This window comes from Camelina sativa, chromosome 5 (assembly GCF_000633955.1).
Source record: "Camelina sativa cultivar DH55 chromosome 5, Cs, whole genome shotgun sequence".
Taxonomy (NCBI): Eukaryota; Viridiplantae; Streptophyta; class Magnoliopsida; order Brassicales; family Brassicaceae; genus Camelina; species Camelina sativa.
In genome coordinates, this window is record NC_025689.1 from 28,258,452 (window position 1) to 28,264,789 (window position 6,338).

Genomic DNA, 6,338 nt, shown 5'->3' on the forward strand with positions numbered 1-6,338 from the left:
ATAAAATTAAAAGAGAACTCCACGATTGGTAGCCCAAAGTGGAGGATAGCTGTTTACAAAAGAAGTTTCAGAAGGCAAAAATCTTGAAAAGCGGGCCAAACAGTCAGCTCTGGCATTGGACTCCCGAGAAATCTTGGAAAGGGTGAAGGAAGGGAATGACGATCTGAGCAATGAGAAATCCTCCATCAAATTCGCGAAGGCCGGCCAGTCGTCTGGAGTCTGCACCATCTCGACTAACTCTGCACAATCCGTCTCGTAGGCTTGATGTTTGTTTTTTTTGTGTGCAAAATCTTATTAATTAAAACTAATGTAAAAAAAGACAACTTATAATACACTCAGCTTTCTTCTTCTTTTTGGAGACATGCAAGATTGCTAATGAAGTCTCTGAATAATTATATTTTTCATAGTAATACTAATTATTATTAAACTATTACTTTAAAATTGTCACGAAAGACTAAAGAGTATTACTCAAATCTTGATCACTACTACTAAACTATTAATTGTGAAAGGTAACGTCCGTATACGTAATATTTATTTCAGTTAAATTCATCCAAATCATATGTTTAGTTATGTTTGTTTATTTTCTTAGATTTTTAAAATATAAATTAAGGGAAAAAAAAAGTTAAAATATGTTGGGATACAATCTAAGTCCCACATCGGAAGTCTAAAGGGCTATCATTAATATATAAAAGGTTATGGTCAATCCACTAATTACCAATTGGTTTTTAGTTGGAAATCCAAGATAAGCCCAAATTTAACATGGTATTAGAGCTAAAGATTCAAGTTCTGGTGACCTAAAAAAATGGGTACAAACATTTCTCTTGTTAACCCAATTAAGGAGGGGCCAAGAAATGATTTATTATCAGTCCAAGTAGGATCGGTTCAATATGGAGTTATCATCTCGAAGAGGTGTATTAAGATCTCACATGTGGTCTTTGGTTTAAAGGGGATTGTTGGGATACAATTCAAATCCCACACTGGAAATTTGAGTGAACTATCATTAATATATAAAAGGTTAGGTTCAATCCACTAATTACCAATTAGATTTTAGTTGGAAACCTAAGATACAAATTTAACAAAATATATTAGTATATAGAAATTGTAAAATATCATGAATTTCCAACTTTAAATCAATTGACCATGAATAAAATAGAATGATTTATATATGTTTATTATATTATATTGGTTTTATTTTGAATAATTTAAAGGTTTTATCTAAACCGTATATTATCTTAAGTCAGAAACCAGAACATTTTAGAATAGAATAACATTTTATCAATTGTCAACTGTAAATTGAACCACCAACTTCTACATTAAGATGGAAAGTAGGATCCTAGCTAACATAAAATAGTAAAGAGTGAAGACCAAAGCCCAAAACCATATGTCTTTGCAAAAAGGCCTATTAGGTTCAAGGCCTAATATGTTGCCACAAGACAAACAATGTCTTCCAAAGGATCAACGGATACCTGCAACAAACGACAAAGAAAGGAAGTTAGCAAATAAAACAATATCTGCAGAGAGTACAACTATCACAATCAAGAATCGTTTTGCTGCTTTACAATCGGACGACAACAATGACGCCACGAGTAACAAAGATTAGAAGAACCTAGAAACTAGGTTAAAACCTTATATCTCTTGTATCCTAATATAAAAGGAACAAGTCTCTGTATTACAGATCATCGATTGAGTTAATAAGAAAACCAATCTTTCCTCCTCTGTTTCTCTGTTTCTTTCTTCATGGTATCAGAGCTATGAACGAAATAATGGAACCTTAAGCTTCCCCTTCTCTACACATTTCTAACTGTGTTACTATAAAGCTCACTGAGCAAAACTACTTCATTTGAAAGTCACAGTTCGAATCCTTCTTACGCACTCAGTCTCTTCTTGGTTTCGTTAACGGTGCTGCTAAACAACCAGATGAGAAGATTCCCATTCGCAACAACAACAATGGAAAGGTTGAAGACATACTCAACCCAGACTATGAAAGCTGGACCAGATCTGACCAGGTTGTTAAGGCGTGGCTGCTCGGTTCTATGTCTGAAAATGTTCTGCGATTGGTAACCGGCTCTGAAACGGCTCAAGAGGTATGGGAAACTCTAATCTCTCACTTCAACAGAACTTCCTCCTCTAGGCTGTTTGAGTTACAACGCCGTCTGCAAAACGCTGAGAAATTAGATAAGAGTATGTCTGATTATCTTAGAGGAATAAAAGACATTTGTGATCAACTAGCATCCATAGGAGACCCAGTTAGCGAGAAAATGAAAATCTTTGCTGCACTAAGAGGTTTAAGCCGTGAATATGAACCTATAATCACCGTGATTGAGGATTCAATGGATCGTATTCCTGCTCCCACCTATGACAACGTCATATCTCGCCTCACTGGCTATGACGATAAGATCCAAGGCTACTCTGTCTCCACTGATGTCTCACCACATCTAGCGTTTCACATGTCAAGGGGCTCAGGCTATCAATCTCGTGGTCGTGGCAACAGAGGCAGAGGCAGAGGTTCGTACTCAACTCGCGGTAGAGGATTTCAGCAGCAATTCTCATCGACTGTCTCACCTAGACCATCAATCAACTCCACTGAAAAACCGGTGTGTCAAATCTGTGGAAAACGAGGCCACAATGCTTTTGAATGTTGGTTTCGCTTTGATGAAGAATATCAGCAGCCACCTCAGCCTGCGATCAGTGCTTCTGCTTTCTCAGCCTTACACATCACAGATGTCACCGAAGATAATAGTTGGTACCCTTATTCAGCTGCTACTGCACACATCACCAACTCCACTCAACGTCTTCAGCAAGCTCAGCCATATCATGGCAGTGACATGGTGATGGCAAGCGATGGAAACTTCCTCCCTATCACTCATGTTGGATCCGCCAATCTCCCTTCTACGTCAGGTAACATTCCTCTTAAAGATGTGTTAGTTTGCCCTGAAATAGCAAAGTCACTTCTATCAGTATCGAAATTGACTAAAGACTATCCATGTGCTGTCACATTTGATGATATTGATGTTATTATTAAGGACAAAGCATCACTCAAAGTTCTGACAAAGGGAAAGGAAAATAATGGGCTTTACAAGCTGGATGATCCTAAGTTTCAGATGCACTACTCAACAAAACAAATCAAAACAAGTGATGAAGTTTGGCATCAGAGATTAGGACATCCCAATCAGCAGGTTCTTCAGTTTTTATCAGCAAATAAGGCAATTCAAATTAATAAAAGTACCAGCAAAGTGTGTGAATCATGTCAGCTTGGGAAGAGTTCAAGATTGCCATTTAGTTCCTCTACCTTTATTGCTTCAAGACCTTTAGAGAGAGTGCATTGTGATCTCTGGGGTCCCTCTCCTGTCTCTTCTGTTCAAGGATTCAGATTTTATGCAGTGTTTATTGACAATTATTCAAGATATTGTTGGCTTTACCCTTTAAAGAGAAAATCTGATTTTTGCTCTATCTTCATCAAGTATAAGCTTCTGGTTGAAAATTTGTTGCAAACAAAAATTGGCACATTTCAGTCAGATGGTGGTGGAGAGTTCATAAGTCATCAATTCCTTACACATCTGCAAAATTCTGGTATTCAACACTTTATATCATGCCCTCACACACCTCAACAAAACAGCATTGCAGAAAGGAAGCATCGACAGTTAACAGAGATGGCTCTCACATTGATGTTTCAAAGTGCAACTCCACAAAGCTACTGGGTGGAAGCATTCTTTACATCAAACTTTCTCTCCAATCTCCTACCACATAGCAGTCTCAACAGCAATACAAGTCCATATGAAGTTCTCTTCGGCAAACCACCAGAGTACTCTGCTCTTCGCACCTTTGGTTGTGCATGTTTTCCGACTCTCAGATCATATGCGCAAACCAAATTCGATCCTCGATCCTTAAAGTGCATTTTTCTTGGCTACACTGAAAAATTTAAAGGGTATCATTGTTTTTATCCTCCCACTAAACGTGTTTATCTCAGTCGACACGTTGTGTTTGAAGAAACAACCTTCCCATTCATGACCACCTACAAAGATTTGCAAGAGTCAGCACCTACTCCTCTTTACACATCTTGGCTGAAAAAGTTCTCACCTGCAACTGTGGTCAGTGATCAAGTGGAAACTGCGGTATCTGCCCCCACAACGTCAGTTCATGTTTCCAACAATTCAGTCGAAGCCGCTTCTCTTCCTCCTACGACACCACCTGCTACAGAAAATGAGACCACAATCAGTACTAATTATGCAGAAGAAACAAGCCTCACAACGGAATCTCCAACTGACTTACCACATAGGACTGATAATGAGAGTTCTGGGTGTATGGCAAGCTTAGATCTTGTTCCTATACGCAACAGCTCTCAATTATCAGCTTCTACTGTGCAAAGCTCAGCTGAAAATGCAGAGAACAATGTTCCTCCTACATCAGTCTCCACCCATTCAATGAACACTCGCTCCAAAGCAGGGATATCTAAACCGAATCCCAGATATGCTCTTCTCACTCAAAAGGTCTCTTACCCCAAATCTGCAACAGTATTTGAAGCTTTAAAGGATCCAAATTGGACAGGAGCAATGAATGAAGAAATGTGTAATTGCAAAGAAGCAAACACCTTCTCATTAGTTCCTCATACTCCAGATATGCATGTTCTAGGATCAAAATGGGTTTTTCGCGTCAAGCTAAATGCAGATGGCTCACTGGACAAATACAAAGCTAGGCTCGTGGCTCAAGGATTCAAGCAAGAAGAGGGCATTGACTACCTTGAAACATATAGTCCAGTGGTCAGAACTGCAACAGTAAGAGCTGTTCTTCACTTCGCCACAATGATGAACTGGGAAGTAAAACAAATGGACGTGAAGAATGCCTTTTTACATGGCGATCTCCCTGAAACTGTTTATATGAAGCAACCTGCTGGATTTGTTGATGAACGATATCCAGATCATGTCTGTCTCTTGCACAAGTCTCTGTATGGACTCAAACAGTCACCAAGAGCTTGGTTTGATAAGTTCAACAAATTTCTACTAGAGTTTGGCTTCACCTGCAGCTTGAGAGATCCATCTCTCTTTGTCTGTTACAAAGGTAACAATGTCATCATGCTTCTATTATATGTTGATGACATGGCTATCACAGGAAACTCCTCTGAACTGCTCTCTGATCTCCTTGTTCAACTGAACACACAATTTCGAATGAAGGATCTCGGTAAGCTTCACTATTTTCTCGGGATTCAAATTCAATACAACGAGACTGGAATGTTCTTGTCACAACAAAAATATGCAGAAGATCTCCTTGCTACAGCTGGAATGTCTACTTGTGCATCAGTTGCAACACCTCTCCCTCAGCAACTTAACAGAAAGCAACAACAATCTGCTCTGTTTTCCAATCCAAAATACTTTCGTAGCTTGGCCGGACGTCTGCAATATCTGACTTTGACAAGACCGGACCTGCATTGCAACACATTACCACTACGTTTGTGAACAGGTCGCTTTTGGAAACCTCATCATGAATCATATCCCAGCTGATTATCAACTCGCTGATATATTCACCAAGTCACTTCCTCAAAGACCATTCGAGATTCTCAGGCTCAAACTTGGCGTTGGTGTGCCACCCACTCCAAGTTTGCGGGGGAATGTGAAGACCAAAACCCAAAACCATATGTCTTTGCAAAAAGGCCTATTAGGTCCAAGGCCTAATATGTTGCCACAAGACAAACAATGTCCTCCAAAGGATCAACGGATACCTGCAACAAACGACAAAAAAAGGAAGTTAGCAAATAAGACAATATCTGCGGAGAGTACAACTATCACAGTCAAGAATCGTTTTGCTGCTTTACAATCGGACGACAACAATAACGCCACGAGTAATAAAGATTAGAAGAACCTAGAAACTAGGTTAAAACCTTGTATCTCTTGTATCCTAATATAAAAGGAACAAGTCTCTGTATTACAGATCATCGATTGAGTTAATAAGAAAACCAATCTTTCCTCCTCTGTTTCTCTGTTTAAAGAGAACTTGTCATTAAAAAAATCTTCAACAAAAGTCTAAAATTATACACAATTTTGTAAGGACATACAAAGGAGTTGAAAATTTTGTGTGATCTTGAAAATATCGGTTACCACAATACCACGCGACTTCTTAATTCACGTTCGTAAAAGTTTTTTAAAATTATTTTATCGACAACTGGAAAAATGTATTTTATGTTGAATAACTAGTTAGAAGCATGAAACATGTGCAGTTGTGTACATCATTATGCAAACAGCTATATCGTATACATTTTTGGTCAGCTGTCAACATATATAAATCCATATGAACAAAAAAAACAGTTAGTTGTTTAATTCTTGATTTCGTCTTTTTTTTTTTTTTTT